Source organism: Pyrgilauda ruficollis, unplaced genomic scaffold, assembly GCF_017590135.1.
Source record: "Pyrgilauda ruficollis isolate IOZ18807 unplaced genomic scaffold, ASM1759013v1 scaffold29, whole genome shotgun sequence".
In the NCBI taxonomy this organism is placed as follows: Eukaryota; Metazoa; Chordata; class Aves; order Passeriformes; family Passeridae; genus Pyrgilauda; species Pyrgilauda ruficollis.
The window spans coordinates 8,647,095-8,660,407 of record NW_024524266.1 but is presented as its reverse complement, the minus strand read 5'-3'; the positions used below and the strand labels follow the sequence as shown (position 1 = coordinate 8,660,407).

The 13,313-nt window shown below is 38.7% G+C and overlaps 1 long non-coding RNA gene across 1 annotated transcript in view; it reads right to left on the bottom strand.

The window, feature by feature from the left end:
* The window catches only part of LOC121356214, a 46,445-nt gene extending 33,706 nt beyond the window's left edge, over positions 1–12,739 (bottom strand). The window contains exon 1 of the long non-coding RNA XR_005955525.1: positions 12,653–12,739. This is a non-coding gene — a long non-coding RNA (uncharacterized LOC121356214). The remainder of the gene's footprint in view (positions 1–12,652) is intronic.
* Between the last annotated feature and the right edge of the window lie 574 nt (positions 12,740–13,313).

Below are 13,313 nucleotides of genomic sequence, written 5' to 3'. Positions count from 1 at the left end.
TAGATCTTTCCAGATGGAGACCTCAAAAGTGTTTCTGAAAACTGTGATGAAAAAACTATCAGAAGAACCTTAGTGATAAAGAACTCAATTTGATATGAGCTAACTGCAATTTTTGCACCTTCAAGAAATCTGTATCAATGTAAAATGGATAGGGATGAAGACTAACAAGCACTGGAAGTTTATTAGAAAATGATAACATAAGTTATTTTTCTAACTATTTGCTTGATAAGTACTGTAGAGGCGAAGTAGCCCATGCTCCCTCAAAAAAAAAATCTCTTTTGTGTTGACATTAAAAATGGAAACTTCCTTAATACTAAATTATCAAAGTGGTTTTGGTTATTTTTCACTATACAGTTGGCCATTGCCTCCTCTATTACAAATGCTGCCTACAACAAATACAATTGTGCTGTTACATACAAGGGGCGGTAGATTGAGGCTTGGGAAATTCTGGTTGCACCTGAAGAGCAAAGTCTGTTCACATGGAGGATAGAACAACACTGGACCAGGTTTCCTGTTCTGTACTGTGGGAGAGGCTGTAGGATCTCTACCTTTAGAAGTGTTCAGAGATCAGGTAGATGAAGGTATGGATGGTGAAACAGTGGAGATAATCCCACTATGGTGGAAAAATGTGGCTAGATGACCTCCAGAGGACCCTTTCAGCCAGATTTTCTATGATTCTGAGTCTTGCAGGTCCCCCACCATAGCTGCAACCATGCCAGTGTGGTTTTATCTGTACACGTCCAGTCACTGAAAAACACAAGGTTTTCTGATACTCAGTCCTGAATTGCAAGAAAGAGCCAATAACAAACATGATCCTGCGTGAAAAATGCTCAGAAAATGCATGGACTCTTAAAATCAAGGGCCTCCAAAATGACCACAATCTGTAGAAAGCAGCCAAACATATATCTGAAAAGTACATCTGGGCTCTACAGCTTCACAAAACACTGTTATAATGCTGCACATTCATTTCCTATTTAAGAGACAAGATCCTTAAATGAAGCTGTTCAAAATGGTAAGCAGATGATACTAATTAATGGCGAGCTAGACACTAATGCAAAGGAATGAAAATACATTTTTTAAGTTGCTTATCTATACCACATATTCCATTGCCATAACAGCCCCAAACCTTAGTACATGAGCTGGACTTTTAGGATAAATAAATCACCTATTTGTGGTCTTCCTACTTATTTTGCATTAACACAAAAAAGGAATGGCAATTCTGGAGACAATCAAATAAAGTAATTAGTCATGCTGCCCCTCTTCAGATCTGTTGTTAAGAGTAACTTTTTCATTATGGCAAAGCTTTGATTTCAATACAATTAGTTTTTAAAGCTGTGCTCTGAATCAAAAAACACCATTCAGAACTGTCAACATATAAAGCCACTACAAGTATATAGCAGGGTGTTGGAAGACCATAAAAAAAAAGACAATGTTTATATGAAAAAAATCACCTGCATGCATTAGGCCACACCTTCTTTGCTGGGAGAGCCCTCCCTCTCCTGCTTTCTCAGTGTCAGCGCTCCTTCCTGACCCTTTCTCTGAGCCAGCACTCCTAGGACTGGGTTGGTCCATGGGCAGCATCATACCAAGCCTTGCCCCTTTCTCCCACGCAGTTCCATGGCCCCAGGCCTGCACAGGTGCCCAAGGTCATTTGCATGACCCCAAATGCAGCTTTCCCTCAAACATGCCTGCAGCCCCACACAGACAAGGATGTGCTCTCAGAGCCAGCTCCCAGGGCTGGCACCAAGCAATGCAGGCAAGCACAGGAGTGGGAGCCTCTGTCTGGCCAGAGACCTGCATCTCTCTCTCCTCGTTCCCCACATGTCTGCACCCTGCATTTTTTATTCCTTTGGTTCAGGTGAGCTCAAACGAGAGCTGAAGAGGTCCCTGTTAGGACTGGGCCAGCTCCATCAGGGAAAGGGCAAGCAGACATCACTTGGACTCTTACCAGCATCACATGATGAACTAGCTCAGATATGGGGTGAGAGAAAAGGATTTATTTCAGAAGTTACTTTGTTTTAAAACCTCTTTATACATATTAGATCAGCATTTTACAACTATTAATGTCTAAGTTTAGATGCCTCTGTTTTGTAGCTTCAGATGTATCTGTATTTCAAGACTTGCTGAAGTTAGCACTAATTTTTGTAGTGCTGTGCACATTTGAAATTTGGGTGCTCCTATTTAAGCACTAACTTCAGAAGCCAAATTTCAGTGTGTCAGTAGAAAATATTTGGCTAAGCAATTATATTATTAGCATTTTCATTTATCTTCAAATTTTTGCTTCTCAAGTGTTATCGAGATCAGCAAATTTACCATTTAATGTTGCAATGACTGTAGAATTCTGCATAAAACATTTTCTTTATTTCTACCTGTTATTTCAGGAAGCAATAACACTCTACTAGATGCCTCGTATGTTGCTAAATTGAAAATATCCTGAATATGCAACTTAGAATGAACTCCAAATCAAATATACACCCTGAGGGCCAAAACTAGAGTCAATAATACTGGTGAGAAAACAGATATAATATTTTACCTGTAGCAATTTCTAAGTAATTGAAAGTGAGACTATATCTATTTATGTTGCTGTCCCTTGCAGTAGTTCTAAGTTTGACTTTAGGTGTCAGCTTCAAGTGATTATGAAGAAAAAACACATTCAGATGAGTTATGATAATCAGAAAACCCACCAAGCATATATTTCCCTGTTTACATTTCCACTTAAGGGCAAACAATGACAGTTTGGAGGCACTGAAGGAGTGCACATAATTGGTATATGTATCTCAGTGTCTGAGAAGTCTTTTGAAAAAATGCTAACAAAATAAATTATATTCTTCCACAGTATCCTTCCAAAGTCTGTCACTCACAGAGTGTCAGAAATGCTTTCTCCATATGCTTCTTGGTCAACCCCCTGATTAAATGAGAAGGACACTAAAACATAGAATAATAAGGGTGGGTAATGTCAGGCAGATTTCAGGTTCAGCTCTTGTATGGCAGACAGGTGATGTGGAGCCAGAATGCACAGTCATCTGTTTGACTCTTATTTTTCAAGCTCTGTTGCCTTCTCTCAATGCCTCAAAAGAATGGTAACAGCTGATAAAAAGCAGGGCATTGTTATGGTAGCTAAATGAAGCAAAGATGATAGGTATAGTTATTTAATTTTGAAATAATTCAAAAATTGCAATTTGCATTCTTTATTTGATTTTAACATGCAGAAATTCATAGACGGTGACTCACTACAAACTTCTGCATGCTAAAATAAAGTTGCAGGAGGTAAATAAAATTTAACTTACTTTTTATATCTATCTTACTTTGTGATAGTTTAATCTTCTTTCTTTGCATTAATATATCCTCTAATATAAGTCACTTTACTCATTTTTCTGGCAATTATATTAAAAAGCCCAAGAGAACATCACAGTCATTTCATCGTGTCATCAATAATGTGCAAAACAGGTCTTTGTAGCTGGTTAGAAACAAGTCCTGGTCTACAGACAGCTGATCAAAATTTAGGTGAAGAGGAACAATAAATCAGGATAATTTTTGGCACAGGAGATGCAGATCTCAAAACCAGCATGATCAGCATTTGACTCACAGCCCCTGGAAGACTCATGGATGGGGTAACACATCCTTCTGTTGTAAGGGCAGGGTTATTTCACACAGATTTAGCTGTCTATAAAACTGGATGTCTCTTCTAAGTTTGGTGTTTAAAATCTCCATACAGGAAGGCAAATATCTTTTATTCTGTGGCTGCTGAGAGAGAAAGGGCAAATTACCATGGGAAGGTACCAATAATGGTGCTGTATTTGTAGAAGAAATTTAGACACTTAGTTTAGCTCAGCACACAATTTTTAAACTGTTAAAATTATGTGAGAGGAATCTCATCCTGTATTTGTTGATGTTGAAAGGTGTTATGCTTAAATACGTGGTTCTGTAAAGAAAGGAGCCAACCTGCTTTTGTGCCTCATTTCCTGAACTAGATAATATGGAATGTATTTCTTACAAGCAACGGCATTTATTAAAGGATATTTTCATGATGAGCATCAGTTCAGCTATCAGCAGGGATTCCTAGTGGCTCCTGTTATTTTGTTTTCTCCAGTTTGTATGTGCAGATGTACATGGGTACCTCATACCAGCAGCTGTCTGTTATCTGGTAGGTGATGTTTGAAACCTGCTGTGCTCTGTAAAGTCTGTATCCTTGAGAAACTTTCTGCAATCTTCATCAAGCTCATAGGGCTGCTTTCCCAAAGTGAACACCTCCCACATTCAGACATGAAATGAATGCCAATAAATACAAGAGAAGTCTTTTTTTCACAGAACAAGATACACATGCAACATAAAAATGATCAGACTCTGAGAATATTGTCAAAAAAAAAAAAGACTGACAAGTGTGATTCTGTATCTGAATGTAAAACAACTCCTACTGCATAAGAAGATTAATTTAGGTGATAAAGTTAGTTACAAAATATATTTTTTGAAGGCAATTAAATATATTGGGCTGAATTTTCTGCAGAATACATGCAAACATCCTCTTAAGTATGTCTGTGTACACAGAGAGAAGGAAAAACAAAATGACAGCTATAGGTATCTGTGTCTTCATAAAATAATAAGAAAAAAGATACAGATTTTTCTGAGTGGGACATACACTTCTTTGGTATGAGAAAGATTTCCAGATATTTTACAGTGTCAGCTGTATATATACCTTTAAACGATGGAGTACATAGAAGCAATAGAAACACTGAATATCATAATCACTAATTCATAATTATGACCTTGCAAGCAACAATTTTGCTTGTAACTGAATATATGTGATAAATATTCCTACCCTAAAGTAAAAAAAAAAAAAAAAAGGAAATATTTATTTCACAATGATATATAATATTAGCTGTAATTTTCTTTTTAAAGAAATTTATGGCATCTTTTATTTCACTCCAGCTTGAAGACTGGAACATTGTAGTGTCACAGTGACACTAAAATGGCATCCAAATCCCAGCTTTCCTTGATGATAACATAAAAAAACCAGGATTCTTTGTTCTCTGACATCTGCTTTTGGGATATGAATACATCAGTTCTGTTCTTTAGCCCTTTAAAGGCTCTATAGTTAAAAACAATCAAACAAGAACTGACTGATCCCACTCTCCCCTTGCTTCCACTGCATCAATGGATAGTGTTAAACTGAGAAAAATATCTTCTAAGGAAAAATAAAATTTCTCATTGAAGTTAATGCCAATATTGACGCTAATGAAAGTAAAGCCTGGGGCCAGGATTTAATCAATAGGAGCAAAAAGAAAAGTATCACCACAAAATCCAACTTCTGATTTAATTGGATATATTATAAACAACTTGTTAAGGACATGAATGAGTTGTTTCTCTGCCAGAGTGGTTAACACTGGAGGCTAGCTGAGGTTAAAGATAAGAAGCAACCCAACATCCAGAAACACTTTTATCTGCTTTATTCACTGTGCTTCCATGCCAAGAACAGTGGGTTGCCAATCTTTCATCAATTTGACAGCTGCCAAAATTTTCCTTCTGGAGGAGCAGACCCAGATAAGTGGAATTCAAGCCTGTTCACAAAAGGTTTCCTTTCCTTTGACACCTTTTGCAGACTTTTAGAAACACTGAGCAGACTCCGGGGATTTGGAAATCACAGCTTGAAACCACAGAAGTAGAAGTTCAAATGTTTGAAACTCCTGGTGGGAAGTGATCTGCAAACAGATATACTTTTTTTCTGAGATTCAGAGTCCCAGCTCCCAGAGAGGCTCTTCCACAGCTGGGCAACACTGATTTATGGTCTAGACAGACCAAGGATTTGACTTGATCTCCACTGCCAAAGTTTACCATATTGAACACATATGTAGCAAATGTAGAGTGGGCAGAGTTTCTGTTTGCCTAAAAGAAGAATCCTAGGGCTAAAAATCCAACTATGGTAGAGCTTTGCATAAAAATATTGAACAAGAACACAAACTGTAACTGCTTTTTGTGGCCCTTCAGTGTGTTAAATGTCTAACATTTCTGCTTAACAAGTTGATGAAATCCAAATGTAATGGCATATATATGTACAAATTCACATGTGAAATTCCATACGTACCAAAGGCCCATGCATCTGACTTGCTGCTAAATTTGGTGTGGTGAAAAACTTCTGGTACTGAGCACTTCTGTGGAAACTTGTTTCCTAGAGAACTTTGACACAGCTTATCCAGAACATACCTAAAAAGCACAAACCAAACTTGGTTGTGACCAAGTTACAGTGAAATACTATTTACTGCTTGAACATCATAAGGTTCCTAAACAAAGCCTAGGCAGAATCTCAGGTTTCCCAATGTACCTGATAGAGGCATTACCTATAATCTAGAACAGATCATTGCTATCTAACTTACTAGGGAAATAATGCAGAATCACAGGAACAACAGTTGTCAGAACAGATAATCTAGATATAATCTAGAACAGATCATTGCTATCTAACTTACTAGGGAAATAATGCAGAATCACAGGAACAACAGTTGTCAGAACAGATAATCTAGATATAATCTAGAACAGATCATTGCTATCTAACTTACTAGGGAAATAATGCAGAATCACAGGAACAACAGTTGTCAGGCCAGTCTAGCCCAGCCTTCTGCTCCAGTAGGGTTACTCCCAACATCAGAGCAGGTCAGCCATGGCTCTGTCTTCCTAAATCTTAAAAGCCCCTAAAGACTGCCATCTCCCTGGAGAGCATGTTTCACTGTTCCACCACCCTCCTGGAGAAACAACTTCTCTTACTATCCAGCCTGAACTTCCCGAGGTGCAGCCTGTGGCCTGCTATTACATGGCCTGGCACAGAGGAGATTCCATAGCTTTGTGACTGTAAGTGGCTATAGGCAGCTTTTAGATCCCCTCTTTTCCTCCTCTTCTCCAGGCTAAGCAGCTCTCCCTCAGCCTCTTCTCAGAGGACAGGCTCCATAGGCTGCTCATCCTCTCCAACTTCTCTTCATTGAGGCCACTGATTAAGATGCTTGGTCCCCAAATCAGCTGCAAACCTTGTACTCAAAGGAAACTTTGAGATTTCTTCGCAAACATGACTAGTGATTTGCCTTTAAGCCTTAACTTTTTGAGACAGCTGTGTGACTCTATTTTCTGGTTTTTATTCTTATTCCGTAATGACTTATGGTCATTAATGGAAAGAAAACACAAAGCGCTGTATCACACCCCTGACAGCCAGTGCAGCTGATCAATGCCAGTAAGTGCATATCCACCAACATCAGAGCTTCTAATTGTCAGGCTCCCAGTTCTTTCACCTACCCTGTCATCCCAAGGTCAGATACTTTCAAAGTAAGTTTGCTGTCAATCAAACCGTTCCTAGCAGCCTTTGGTGGAGAAATGAAAAGAGATGAGTGGAAAGAACACAAAGAGGACCAAATAACATCAGGAGTTTGCTAATAATTACTGTCCTCCAGCATTTCAGTGAATAATAGCATCTTTGATGCAATTAAGTTTGAAACTGTAAGGGAATAGTAAGTTGCTCTCTTGCTTCACTTTTTGACTATTGAAACGTTCGGTAGCATTATCCCAGCTTAAAAAAAACCCCCAACAACAACAACAACAAAAAAAACAAAAAAAAAAAAAAAAAAAAAAAACAAAACCAAAACAAAACAACAACAACAACAAACTGGGAAATTGAAGGATGAGAAACAGAGGTGAGAAACCCATGTACCTCTAGAAAAACAGCAACAAAGCAGAAACTACACCCTGTCTTTTGAAAGGCTTCCTACTCCAGGCCCTTTTCAGTAATCCCAGAATTTACCAAGGCATCAAGAAGTGAAAAGCATTGATTGGATTATTTGCAGTGCATTACAGAGTGAAAGGCAATTTAAACAGCTTGATTTATGAAAAGTTCCAAAGAAGCCTATTTCTGCAAGTGATCACTTGAGAATTTGTCTAGAGCTGTATTCTCTGTGTGCATGCTCATTAAATTCTGTGATACTGTTTGCATCTACAGTTCTCAACCTGAAATCAAGCTCAGCTTTTACTTTTGCTTTCCCATGGTGCACAGCCATTTTTCAGGAAACTGATTTTATATTTACATCTTGAATTCTGCTACTTAAGTTGTCTGAAATTCCTGATTTCTGAATCAGTTTGTGAAAACTGGTGAAGTATGGGTTTAACAACTTTGTTTACACATAGACAATTCTTTGAAAGCATCAACAATACAACTAAAATGCTACCTGAGGGAATTGCACCCCTATTGGAAAATGAAGCAAGTCTGGAACATAAATTGTCAAAAATCTTCGAGCATGTTTTTGTCTAAAGTCAGGAGGTAAAATATTGCTACTGACTGAAGCATAATGCACCTGAAATTTGGTTGTGTTCACTGTTATTAGGCCAGTAAAATAGTATCGTATTTCCCCAGTGAAGGGAAGCATTTTTGAAAGCTAAGTTTTGTATGAATTTTAGGTACAAGTCCTAGAAAGGACTGATCCCCTCATCAAAAGAAACTTAAAATACTTGCTTGCAAACTGGCAGATAAATGTGGGGGGTTCCCATCATTAAGGCCATGTTTCAGGTTTTGGCTATAAGACTGTAATTTTATCAATACTGAGTCTTTTGATTGTCATCAATACCAAGTTTCAAAGTAATAAGCAGAAGGACACTCAATCCTTTTGAAATGGAGCATTTGAAGTCTGAGATGGGATGATATCCAGTTTCAACAATTTATTTCAGAACTTTGATATTTGAAGAACAAATCTTAGAGAAATGTACAATAATTTATATTTATTCTTTGATTATTTTAATTTTTCCCCTGTTTTTTGGGAAGCTTAATCATCCCAAACACTTTGTGCTGTATAGTGTATGCTCAACATTGTATTCCATCTATTTATTGACTGAATACTTGTCTAATGGCTGTTTGGTCAGCTGCCTAGAGAGTCATAGGAAGGGGCCCTTTCTACCCTTTACCTTTCTGGAAGTATTTTGGATATCTGTGCTGTGAAGTGGCACATTAATTAATTGCTGAGCCTAGAGCCCACAAGGGCAGGCAGCACAGCGTGCTGTGCTGTAGATCTGTCAGCTCCACCCTGAAGCAGAGTACTGTCGAATTTAGGATATCCTGGGCTAGAAGGGACCCACAGGGATCATGGGGGCAGTGCTGGTTACACCTGGCTTTCGTGCTTCCTCCAGAGCTGCCCTGTGCTGAGCCAGCTGGTGTCAGTGGCAGCAGAGCCCGATGCTGGCCGGGGTGAGAGCCAGCACAGGCAGTGCAGCTGATCCCAGGGGAATTACTGACCAGTGGTAGGTCGTGTCCCTGCCCTCCCAGCACCACTTCTCCTGTGGGATACCTCACAAAATCTCCCTGCCTGAACTGACAGCTTCCAGAAACGGCACCAAAAAGATCCTAACATACTTCCATAAAGCTAAGTTGTGCTGGTAGTAGTGTATAAGCTTGGGAATTGACTCAAAGTAGTAATTTTCAGTGGGCTATTTCTTCTTCTCAGGGGTTTGTACACATTTAATGCTTAACTGCTCCCTTTTTACTAATTAAAAACATCACCAAATCAGTCAAAACCTTGCAAAGTGCCTTGCAAAGTGCCTTCCAGCCCTTGTGTTAGTAGATAGTTGTTGCATGAGTTGCAATGCTCCAGCTGGCCAAATAACAAAATATGTAGTAGATGTCACCAGGAAAGCTGTTACATTTGCCTCAGCCTGCTATTCCCTCCTTAGCACCTGGGATGTGCAGTACAGGCTCCCAGCCCATTGGAGGTTCCTGCAGCATACTCTAGTGAAGTCTGATGGTTAGTACTTGTCTCCCAACAGTTACAACACAGGACTAGAGATCAAAACAAAACAAAACAAAACCAAAAAAACCCAAAAAAAACCCCAAAAAAACCCCCAAAAAACACCAACAAAACAAAACAAACAAACAAAAAAAACCCCCAAAAAACCCAAAAACCCAACTAAATTAAAAAAAACCCCCAGAGCTTGAGAGGAAATGCACTCAGTGTGGCTTTGTTCCCAGCCTATTTAGAGGTTCAAAATTTGTTCATTTCTGTAGAAGAGGCATTTTTTGGAAATATGACCATTAATACCAAGTCAGCACAAGAATTTCTAACACTTCATAATACTACAGCTATTTGAAGAGCATCAGCATCCTCTAGCTACACAGTAGAGCAAAGACCACACAGAAACTGTTCTATGGTTGTTCATTTAGAAGCAATAAAGGATATCTAGGACCTTCTGACAGAGCAGCTGTTCAGACTGACCATGGGAGATATTACCTGCATACCAACTACAAAGAGAAATATTTGGCTTTTTATTCACCAGCTGGTTTCTGCATAAAGTGCAGCAGACACACAAAAAATGCCAGACATTGTAAATATTTTCAAAATTGCTTTTGAAAGCCAGAGGGTAGATCTGGGACTTGTCCTGCATATGTGATTATTTGCCATGAAATTACAGGGAAACCACTAGTTCCCATCTGCTTCCCCTCCTCAGCGACTCTCCTTGCCCTAAATATCTGGGTCCATTCTGTGACATTGACTTTTTTGGGTAACTCCTTAGAGGAGGATCCTGCAGCCCTAAAGCTCTGCCTAGAGCTCTATCAGAAGCAGTTTGCTCTGTCTCCTGCAGACCATGACACAGCTGCCTGCCTTAAACCTGGGAGGTACGTAGTTCTCCTCTAACCTTATTATTATTATTATCATTATTATTGTGTAACCCTCTGGTTACATAATATTTAAGTAAACAAAATAAACTGAGAGTTGCCAAAGGGCAAAACAATCCAAACATGCTCTGTCAGATCAGTTCAGGGAGCACAAATGAAAGTCTTTTTAATAGCAGCTCCCTTTCATGAAGCATCACTTTAGTCTACAAGACTCATTTGTCTAAATGACTTTTTCTTTCCCTGAAAACAAATACCTTCATGTCTTCAGAAATCTGTGGGCAGTGATGATCCCAATGACAATATCTATATTTATTGTCATTACTATGACAGCCATACGTAGGATACCGCTGCTGTAGGTATAGTGGACATGTAAAGTGGAAATGCAAGCTCTGCCCAAAGAATATTCTGGTTCTTATGAAGATGGATTCTATAAATTCACTCATGCTTAGCAATGCTCTGCTTTCCTGCCACTGTCAGTTTGCTGACATTGGAGTTTTCCCTGCAATGAAAAAACAATATATTAAAACTGTGAAAAACTTGTGGCCTTTCAATACTTAGAATGGCTTATCCAAAAGATGGAGACAGACTCTGTACTAAGGCCTGTAGTAATGAGGCCAGGAGTAATGGTGTTAAGTGGAATGAGGGTAAATTTAGACTGGATGTAAGGAAGGTATTTTTCATGAGGAGAGTGGTGAGATGCTGGAATTGTTTGCCAAGAAGTTGCCACTTCCACAGGAAGCCCCATCCCTGGAAGTGTTTGAAGTCATGTTAGGTAAAGCTTTGAGCAACCTGATCTAGTGAAAAACATCCTTTTCCATGGCAGGGGTTAGATGATCTTTAAAGGTCCCTTCCCTTGTTCCTGGAACACAAACCATTATAAAATGAAAATGACTCTATGAAAAGGTCCTTTCTTGGGTTAAAAGTAGTGCTACATATACATTTTTTGAGTAGTTATGCCATGGTATAAGGTGAATATTTGAAAAAATTGACACATATGTAATTGTCTGGCTGTTTTATCACTTGAACACTTAAACAACCTTACTCCTCCACTATGCAGTATGTTAGAAAGTCAAATATCTTCAGTGCAAGCCCTAACAATTAATGACACTACATATCCCTTGAGTGACCTTAGGAGGAGATTGCATCTACCTTTTCAAACATTACAGGGAAGCTTTCCAAAATTGCACAGCCCTAGACTTTCCAAACAAATGTCCTTACCATGACATGACAGGAGTTCATGTGACAAAGAGGCCTCTAAAATAACCTCTTCTACACAAACAGTAAAGATTGTTATTTATGATTCTTTCACAGGATAATGGAAGAGTAGAGATTTTTCAAGGAAATCTCTGAATTTTTTCCAGTATGGTTTATTATAAGAAAACCTGTTCTGCTTTATTCAAATAGTTTGGCATACATCTAATTCTTAAAATGTCATATAATCTTACTGAAAAGGGAAAGATGGATCTGATCTGGGCTGCCTTTATCCTGCACTGGACTCACATACATACATACAAAAGCACAGGAGTACTAGCAAGGCAGATTTAATGTTGAAATAAGAGCACGAAGATTGAAATTCCAGCATTATTGAAGTCAGCGATAAAACTCTGCTGATTTAAATTAAACCGGGATGATTTTTATTAATGTTCGAGTCAAGAAGATAAATTTTATCTGATTCTAAGCATTTCAGGAAACTTTATGCTTAATGCTCAAAAGGTTATTTAAAAAGAAAAATATTCCAGAAATGTTGCTTAATCTTTAGTAGACTGGTGTGGAAAACATTTAAGCAGTAGATGGCTGCATATTGATTACCCTTGGCTTATCATCATTCCAAGGCAGCTTTCTCAAGTAAGCACTTGGTACAAATCCTTCATTCCCATAAGATAAGCAGTTCCTGGTTTAGATATCATACATGACTGCCTCTTAAATTGGTCACTTAACACAGGAAAAGAGATTAATCAGAGAACCACTTTTCAGAACACCACTAACAGAAATGCTCATGGTTAAAACATTTCTGCTTTTACTTACCATGCATAAAAATACAGAAGCAATTCGTTGTAGAAAACTGCACTTCAATGAAGAACTCTTTTTGCTAGTCACTGAAATGGTTTCTTCCTCTTCTTCTGTGGTTGGTTTCATCGAGTGGGAGTTTGGAGCAGCTGCTCCAGGATGTCCTCGTGTGCCATCTCAGGTGCTGTGATGACACCAGTGACTAATGCTGCCTGCAAACTACCCAAGGTCAAACACAGAGTCAGTAGGCAGGCTCGGCTCTCTTCCCTGGACAATGCCAGATGAAATTGAGAAGCTAAGTGAATATGGACAGCTGAGCTGCGCTCAGAGCAGCTGGCATGACAGCTCTATGTTATAGGGGCTGACAGGCATCTGTAGATTTAAGGTGGTGGACTGGATGTCATGCCCATCAGAAAAATAAATTGTATATTTGAATATGGGTGGGCACAGAGGGATGAGTTCCTTTAGCACAGATCTCAGTAGCACAAGAAAACTGATAGTTCATAAAAACAGCTGAAACAGGTAACTCTTGATGTTTGTTCTGACTATATTCAAGAAATCAAGATCTTCATTCATTTTTTCAAGCAGAATTTAAAGATTTTTTAAGGGTGTATATGTGACTTTTCCTTATACAATCAATACTGCAAAAGTCTCAGTTTCTCGACCCAAAGGAAAAAAA